This window comes from Anopheles moucheti, chromosome 2 (genome assembly GCF_943734755.1).
Source record: "Anopheles moucheti chromosome 2, idAnoMoucSN_F20_07, whole genome shotgun sequence".
Taxonomy (NCBI): domain Eukaryota; kingdom Metazoa; phylum Arthropoda; class Insecta; order Diptera; family Culicidae; genus Anopheles; species Anopheles moucheti.
The window spans coordinates 65330473-65340172 of NC_069140.1; the positions used below are offsets into that span (position 1 = coordinate 65330473).

The 9700-nt window shown below is 50.0% G+C and overlaps 1 long non-coding RNA gene across 1 annotated transcript; it reads right to left on the reverse strand.

Annotated features, from left to right (window-relative positions):
• On the reverse strand, nt 1-1986 carry LOC128309631 (uncharacterized). The gene is made up of 3 exons (XR_008288858.1): nt 1764-1986; nt 237-617; nt 1-164 (listed from the first exon to the last, which is right to left on the reverse strand). It is a non-coding gene; the product is annotated as an uncharacterized LOC128309631 (long non-coding RNA).
• Between the last annotated feature and the right edge of the window lie 7714 nt (nt 1987-9700).

Sequence of the window (9700 nt, forward strand, 5' to 3'; positions counted from 1 at the left end):
ACACTGTGCGGAACGAGGCCGATTCGTTAGAGGTTGGGCTGCGGATCTCGGGGAGGCATCAAGGAGCGGTGGTATACGACCTACGACAGGTACACACCTTGCGAGATCTCTCGTTGCCAGCACAGACTCTGTCGATCGAGAAGATGGTGAAGCTGCATTCGTACCTAAAAGGAATCCCAATCTCTTCATACACGAATGTGGTACCGCGCATCCTGATAGGCGTGAACAATATTTACCTGGGGAAACCGCTACGCTGTGTTGAAGGTGGTTTCAACGAACCAATCGCCGCAAAGACAAGGCTCGGGTGGACGATGTTCGGTCCGTGCAGCGCATCCGGTCCCGTAAGTAGCACCGCATATAACAATTTTCATTTGTGTACCTGTAACGAGGAAAATAGTCAGAAGCTGGACATGGCATTAAAAGCGTACTTCTCTCTGGATTCCATTGGAGTCACCGCTTCCCGCAAACTGATACCGAAGGAAGAAGAACGCGCGGTTGAGATGCTGAATACCGGAACTAAATTGATAGGTGACCGGTATCAAACGTCCCTATTGTGGAAGTATGACGACGTGCGCCTACCATGCAATCGCGAAATGGCTCTCAAACGTTATGTGTGTCTGAAAAGGAAATGTGAAAAAGAACCGAAATTAGCGAAGGCGGTAAACGATAAGATGCGTGAATACGTTGACAAGGGATACATTCGGCGTATGTCGGCGGAGGAAATCGCGGAGCGAACGGAGAGGGATTGGTATCTCCCGATCTTTCCGGTTCTCAATCCGAACAAGCCCGGCAAGCTACGTATGGTGTTCGATGCAGCTGCGCAGGTACACGGAGTTAGCCTTAACACGTTTTTGCTCGCAGGTCCAGATCAACTGGTGGGGTTGGTTCAAGTGCTATACAAGTTCCGGGAGTATCGAGTCGCTGTAACGGGAGACATCCGCGAAATGTTCTTCCAGGTGCGCATGAATCCCGCCGACCAACGGAGTCAGATGGTTCTGTGGGACGATGGTAGAAGGTCAAGCGGAGAGCCCAGCGTCTATGCCGTCTCCGTAATGACGTTCGGGGCGGCTTGCTCACCCGCTAGTGCTCATTTCGTAAAAAACCTCAACGCGGAGAGGTTCGTGGATCGTTTCCCACGAGCAGTGCAGTGTATAAAATACGAGCATTACGTGGACGACATGCTGGCCAGCGTCGAGACCGTTGACGAGGCAGTCACTTTGGCGGAGAACGTAAGGTTCGTGCATTCGAAGGGCGGTTTTGAGATAAGAAATTGGTTGTCGAACGAGAAGGCCGTCTCACACAGGTTACGGAGCGGAGCTAACAACGATACGTCGATGGACATGTGTTCAAATCAAGGTACCGAAAAGGTACTTGGTATGTGGTGGAATACAGCTGACGACACCTTCACCTTTCGAATAAATCCGCGTATCGATGTGAAGCTACTAAAAGGTGGCAGATTACCCGCAAGGCGTGAAGTATTGAGCACACTAATGATGATTTACGATCCTTTAGGACTTATTGGCCATTTCCTAATGTTCCTCAAAGTTCTCTTACAGGATCTATGGAGATCCGGTATTCACTGGGACAAACCAATTGAAGGTGAAGCTGCAAGGAAGTGGTTGAGATGGATCGGGCTACTACCAGAACTGGAGAAGGTAACCATCAGGAGGTGTTACCGAACCACAACGTCATCGAAGGCACCGAACGTACAACTGCACGTTTTCACCGACGCTAGCGAAAGTGGAATGGCTGCTGTGGCTTACCTGCGTTTCGAGGAAGACGGGATAGTAGAGTGTGCTTTAATTGGGTCCAAAACACGAGTCGCACCGCTGAAACTTTTATCCATACCAAGGTTGGAGCTTCAAGCGGCGGTGATAGGAGCACGATTCGCGGAGCACATCATCAAGACGCATCGGTTGAAGGTTACCAGGAGGGTGTTCTGGACGGACTCGCGGAACGTTGTGAGCTGGATACGATCGGACCATAGGCGATACAGCACGTTTGTCGCCTTTCGGGTGAGTGAGCTGGTCGAGACGACAGAGGTTAACGAGTGGCGGTGGCTTTCCACTAAGGTCAACGTAGCGGATGACGGGACGAAGTGGCAGGGAGTTCCGGACTTAACCTCATCCAGCAGATGGTTCCGAGGGCCAGGGTTCCTGTGGGAATCTGAAGAAAAGTGGCCAATCAATAGAAATGATCCGGGTGAGACAGCAGAAGAGATACGCAAGAGCGTGTTACACCATACCGTGGTTGATGCTGTAGTCGACTTCACTCGTTTCTCACGCTGGAAGAAACTATTGAGAGCGGTCGGTTATGTTCTTCGGTATATCGGGAACACTCGGCGACGGATTAGGCAAGTGAAGAAGGTGACAGGGCCACTGACACAGGATGAACTGCTAGCTGCGGAACGGACACTCTACACGTTGGTGCAGTCGGAAGGGTTTGCTGCCGATATTAAATGCCTGCGCAGCGATGCGCGGAAGAAACATCCTTGGAAACAGGCGATTAACCGGAACAGTGTGCTCTACAAGCTTTTGCCTGAAATTGATGAAAACGGTGTACTACGTATGAGGGGACGACTGACAAATTGTGCGTTGTTAGGGGCTTCGTTTGCAAAGCCAGTTATCTTACCAAGAAGACACCCCGTCACAGATCTGATCATCAGAGACTTCCACGAGCGCTTTTGTCATCAGAGCCACAGAACAGTGGTGGCTCAACTCCGGATGCGGTACTATATACCGAAACTGCTAGTGGAGTTTAACCGGGTACGACGAGACTGTCAGCAGTGTAAAATATGGAACGCCGTGCCAAATCCACCCCTGATGGGGGACATTCCTCGGCAGAGGGTAGCAGTGTATCAACGGGCCTTCACGTATACCGGTCTAGATTATTTTGGACCGATACTCGTGGTCGTGGGACGTCACTCGGAGAAGCGCTGGGGAGCGCTGTTCACCTGTCTTACTACAAGGGCGGTTCACCTCGAAGTAGCTCATGCACTAACAACTGCTTCCTGTATTTTAGCTATCCGCCGGTTCATCGCAAGAAGAGGCTCGCCGAGGGAGATAATAAGCGATCGGGGTACCAACTTCGTCGGGGCGGCGAGAGAGCTCAAAGACGCCTTGAAGGAAGTAGATGAAAGCACGCTTAAGTCGAGGTTCAATAGTCCTGAGTTGAAGTGGAGCTTCAACCCGCCGGCAGCACCTCATTTCGGTGGTAGTTGGGAGCGTCTAGTCCAGTCGGTAAAGAAGATACTGTGTAGCTTCGATTTACCACGATTGCCCACGGATGAACTGTTACTGTCCACGCTAACAGAAGTTGAGATGATGGTCAACTCCAGACCACTTACATACTTACCGATCGACGATGAGCTGGACTGTCCGATAACGCCGAACCACTTATTGCTCGGTAGTGCCGATGGGAGTAAAGCAGCCGCTTTTTTCGATGATTCACCGACTTCAATACGGTCGTTATGGGGTGCCCTGCAAACCAACGCGGATATATTCTGGAAGCGGTGGATTGCAGACTATCTACCAACACTCACCCGCAGGACGAAATGGTTCCACCCGGTGCCGCCGATCCAGGTGGGAGACGTAGTGGTAATCGCGGACGGGAATTTACCGAGGAATACCTGGCCAATGGGACGCGTTCTAGAAGTGACCCGTGCTAAAGACGGTCAGGTTAGAAGGGCAACGGTGCAAACGACATGCGGGATACTAGAAAGACCGGCAGCTAAGATAGCGGTTCTGGATGTCGGGAAACGCGAAACGAACGAATGAGGCGCGCGCGAGATAGGGAAACCGCGTGGTTTCGTGACAGATTAGGATGCATAAGATAAACAAACAAACGTTAGAAGAGTGTAACGCCCAGGGGCGCTACACTGGTGGGGAGATTGTTGTAAATGCGTTTGTTTTGATAACGCTTACGCCCTACAACAGCCGTCTGCTGTTGTAGAGCTTCGAGAGCAGAAACAACGGTGGGACAGTGCCCACCATTATTATAGCGGCGGTTGCGATGGCGCCCTGGGAAAAAAGGGATAAATAGAGCCGAAGGACGCGCCCTCGGTCTCTTTTAACCGCGACTGTTTGCTGAAATAAAACACTAATTTTGTGATTCTTCTGTAAACTAAGATATCGTACAGAATTAATTTTGGACTTTCGCGGCATTCTCAACAATGCTTTTTCCGCGTTGACCGAGACAGAGAACTCACCAAAAATGACCAGTTTGTCAAGCTCTGATACCAAGAGAGCATCCAACGCAGGAGGATACTTTTTCCGTGTTGATCGAGACAGAAAACTCACCAAAAATGATCAGTTTGTCAAGCTCTGATACCAGGAGAGCATCCAACGCAGGGGGATGCTTTTTCCGTGTTGATCGAGACAGAGAACTCACCAAAAATGACTAGTTTGTCAAGCTCTGATACCAGGAGAGCATCCAACGCAGGAGGATGCTTTTTCCGTGTTGATCGAGACAGAGAACTCACCAAAAATGACCAGTTTGTCAAGCTCTGATACCAGGAGAGCATCCAATGCAGGAGGATGCTTTTTCCGTGTTGATCGAGACAGAGAACTCGCCAAAAATGACCAGTTTGTCAAGCTCTGATACCAGGAAAGCATCCAACGCAGGAGGATGCTTTTTCCGTGTTGATCGAGACAGAGAACTCACCAAAAATGACCAGTTTGTCAAGCTCTGATACCAGGAGAGCATCCAACGCAGGAGGATGCTTTTTCCTCGTTGATCGAGACAGAGAACTCACCAAAAATGACCAGTTTGTCAAGCTCTGATACCAGGAGAGCATCAAACGCAGGAGGATACTTTTTTCCGTGTTGATCGAGACAAAGAACTCACCAAAAATGACCAGTTTGTCAAGCTCTGATACCAGGAGAGCAGCCAGCGCAGGAGGATGCTTTTTCCGTGTTGATCGAGACAGAGAACTCACCAAAAATGACCAGATTGTCAAGCTTTGATACCAGGAGAGCATCCAACACAGGAGGATGCTTTTTCCGTGCCAATCGAGACAGAGAACTCACCAAAAATGACCAGTTTGTCAAGCGCTGATACCAGGAGAGCATCCAACGCAGGAGGATGCTTTTTCGTGTTGATCGAGACAGAGAACTCGCCAAAAATGACCAGTTTGTCAAGCTCTGATACCAGGAAAGCATCCAACGCAGGAGGATGCTTTTTCCGTGTTGATCGAGACAGAGAACTCACCAAAAATGACCAGTTTGTCAAGCTCTGATACCAGGAGAGCATCCAACGCAGGAGGATGCTTTTTCCTCGTTGATCGAGACAGAGAACTCACCAAAAATGACCAGTTTGTCAAGCTCTGATACCAGGAGAGCATCAAACGCAGGAGGATACTTTTTTCCGTGTTGATCGAGACAAAGAACTCACCAAAAATGACCAGTTTGTCAAGCTCTGATACCAGGAGAGCAGCCAGCGCAGGAGGATGCTTTTTCCGTGTTGATCGAGACAGAGAACTCACCAAAAATGACCAGATTGTCAAGCTTTGATACCAGGAGAGCATCCAACGCAGGAGGATGCTTTTTCCGTGCCAATCGAGACAGAGAACTCACCAAAAATGACCAGTTTGTCAAGCGCTGATACCAGGAGAGCATCCAACGCAGGAGGATGCTTTTTCGTGTTGATCGAGACAGAGAACTCTCCAAAAATGACCAGTTTTTCAAGCTCTGATACCAGGAGAGCATCCAACGCAGGAGGATGCTTTTTCCGTGTCGATCGAGACAGAGAACTCACCAAAAATGACCAGTTTGTCAAGCTCTGGTACCAGGAGAGCATCCAACGCAGGAGGATGCTTTTTCCGTGTTGACCGAGACAGAGAACTCGCCAAAAATGACCAGTTTGTCAAGCTCTGATACCAGGAGAGCATCCAACGCAGGAGGATGCTTTTTCCGTGTCAATCAAGACAGAGAACTCGCCAAAAATGACCAGATTGTCAAGCTCTGATACCAGGAGAGCATCCAACGCACGAGGATGCTTTTTCCGCGTTGACCGAGACAGAGAACTCACCAAAAATAACCAGTTTGTCAAGCGCTGATACCAGGAGAGCATCGAACGCAGGAGGATGCTTTTTCTGTGTTGATCGAGACAGAGAACTCACCAAAAATGACCAGTTTGTCAGGCTTTGATACCAGGAGAGCATCCAACGCAGGAGGATGCTTTTTTCGTGTTGATCGAAACAGAGAACTCGCCAAAAATGACCAGTTTGTCAAGCTCTGATACCAGGAGAGCATCCAACGCAGGAGGATGCTTTTTCCGTGTTGATCGAGACAGAGAACTCGCCAAAAATGACCAGTTTGTCAAGCTCTGATACCAGGAAAGCATCCAACGCAGGAGGATGCTTTTTCCGTGTTGACCGAGACAGAGAACTCACCAAAAATGACCAGTTTGTCAAGCTCTGATACCAGGAGAGCATCCAACGCAGGAGGATGCTTTTTCCTCGTTGATCGAGACAGAGAACTCACCAAAAATGACCAGTTTGTCAAGCTCTGATACCAGGAGAGCATCAAACGCAGGAGGATACTTTTTTCCGTGTTGATCGAGACAAAGAACTCACCAAAAATGACCAGTTTGTCAAGCTCTGATACCAGGAGAGCAGCCAGCGCAGGAGGATGCTTTTTCCGTGTTGATCGAGACAGAGAACTCACCAAAAATGACCAGATTGTCAAGCTTTGATACCAGGAGAGCATCCAACACAGGAGGATGCTTTTTCCGTGCCAATCGAGACAGAGAACTCACCAAAAATGACCAGTTTGTCAAGCGCTGATACCAGGAGAGCATCCAACGCAGGAGGATGCTTTTTCCTCGTTGATCGAGACAGAGAACTCACCAAAAATGACCAGTTTGTCAAGCTCTGATACCAGGAGAGCATCCAACGCAGGGGGATGTTTTTTCCGTGTCGATCGAGACAAAGAACTCACCAAAAATGACCAGTTAGTCAAGCTCTGATACCAGGAGAGCATCCAACGCAGGAGGATGCTTTTTCCGTGTCAATCGAGACAGAGAACTCACCAAAAATGACCAGTTTGTCAAGCGCTGATACCAGGAGAGCCTCCAACGCAGGAGGATGCTTTTTCGTGTTGATCGGGACAAAGAACTCACCAAAAATGACCAGTTTGTCAAGCTCTGATACCAGGAGAGCATCCAACGCAGGAGGATGCTTTTTCCGCGTTGATCGAGACAGAGAACTCACCAAAAATGACCAGTTTGTCAAGCTCTGATACCAGGAGAGCATCCAACGCAGGGGGATGCTTTTTCCGCGTTGATCGAGACAGAGAACTCACCAAAAATGACCAATTTGTCAAGCTTTGATACCAGCAGAGCCTCCAACGCAGGAGGATGCTTGTTGTAAATGCGTTTGTTTTGATAACGCTTACGCCCTACAACAGCCGTCTGCTGTTGTAGAGCTTCGAGAGCAGAAACAACGGTGGGACAGTGCCCACCATTATTATAGCGGCGGTTGCGATGGCGCCCTGGGAAAAAAGGGATAAATAGAGCCGAAGGACGCGCCCTCGGTCTCTTTTAACCGCGACTGTTTGCTGAAATAAAACACTAATTTTGTGATTCTTCTGTAAACTAAGATATCGTACAGAATTAATTTTGGACTTTCGCGGCATTCTCAACACTTCACAAAATTAGTATCGTTTCACTCACTCGTTCGCGATATTTAATCGTATTTAAATCTTCACTGCGAAGTAGTACGCGTAATACGAACGGACGATACCGCGCGAAAGTAGGCACGTAAATCTTGCCATCGGGAGTTGTGTTTTTTTTTCGCGAGTGAAAGCATAGTTTTGTTGCAGAATGGAAAGAGCGTCGTTGGACGAAAGCTGCGAAGAGGTTGCGGCGGAGCTTCAAGAGCAGCTAGCAAGCACATCGGCTGTTTCCCCTGGAAGGCGCCTAAGCGCCGTGGAAAAGCCATCGAAGGACGAGGACGCGGCACCAGCGAGGCAACATCGGAGCTTGGAGGCAAGGCGGAAGCGCCTTGAAATAGAGCGAAAGGAGTTTGAGCTTGAAACGGCTCGAAAGGAGTTTGAGTTCGCGAAAGCTCGAAGGGAGCTTGCTTTCCAAATGCAGGAAATCGAGCTCGAGGAAGAAATCTCCGACCGAAGCAGCCAGGTGAGTGCTTACGTGGGGAAAATGGAAGCCTGGGTACGGGATACGGACTGTATCGGAGTGACGCCGTCGGGTCGTCACCATGGCGACGATCATCGAAATGGTGGTCCGGGTCATCTACCCTTGACCCCAAGTGCAACCGCGGGTGCCTGGGCGGCACGTATGGCTCCCATATCGTTTCGATACGACGGCGAGCTGGCGGACGATGCGCAAGGTCGTCAACCCTTGACCCCAGCAACAACCCGTTGCCCCCCAGAGTACGATCGCACTTGGGCAGCGGATCAAGCGGCGGCTCAGGAACGCGAGTATGCGGAGTGGAGACGTGCGGTGGAGGATTCCATCAAGACGCACCGCGAGACCAAGCTTGGACGGCCATACAAGCTTGGGAAAATGGCAGCAGCAACGCCAATTCAAAATAAGCCGAATGTAACGGAGGAAAAGGGCCCTGCAGTTCGCGTATCACTCCTGACACCGAGCCAAGAGGCTGCACGCAAGGCGATCCCAAAAGAGCTCCCGATATTTTCCGGGACGGTTGAACAATGGCCACTTTTCATCGCGACGTACGAACGATCGACAACGCTCTGTGGGTTTAGTGACGATGAAAACCTAATTCGGCTTCAGCGGGCACTACGAGGACCAGCGTTAGATTCGGTGGATCACCTGTTATTGCTACCGAACGGTCTAGCGAACGTGATAAATATTTTACGCACGGAATATGGCCGTCCCGACCTTATAGTGGACAGTCTAATCGAGAAAGTGAGGAGGTTACCCCCTGTTAGGGCCGAACGCTTAGAGTCGCTAGCGGTGTTTGGAAAAATGGTGCGGAAGATGTGTGCCACAATAGAGGCTTCCGGGTTACGCGATTACGATTGCAACGTTACGTTGCTACGGGAGCTAGTAGCAAAGCTTCCCGCCGAACGAGGTCTAGAGTGGGCCAGGTACAAAGTTAAGCTGTCGCGGGAAACCATAGGTGAATTTGATAAATGGTTTTCCGAAATCGCTACGGCCGCGGGCGCCGCGGCAAAGACTCTCGAACGAACGATACGACCCGAAACGACACGATCACTACCGGTAAGAAAAGCACCCGCACACGTAAACGTCCATAGTGCAGCGCGAAGAACGTCTTGTGTCCTGTGCCACGATTCCTGCCGTACGCTAGCCGATTGCGCACGTTTTCTTGAATTGACGGTGCGGGAGAGACGCACACACATTCAGAGGCGTAAATTATGCTCTTCGTGCCTAGGAACGCATAGGGGCATATGTTTCGTCAGGACGCGCTGTGGTACTAACGGGTGCCAGGAAATGCACCACCAACTGTTACACAGCACAGAACAACCAGGATCGCACAGGAACACACTAATCACTCACTCACTTAACTCACATCTCGGCAACAACACTAACGCTCTTTTCCGATATGTTCCCGTTGTAGTGTATGGTGAGAAGGCGAATATAAACACCTATGCGTTTATAGATGAGGGTTCCTCAGCTACATTCGTGGATCGCGGGCTGATCGAAGAACTGGGTATAGAGGGTACTTTGAACCCCTTGTGCTTGAAGTGGACGGACG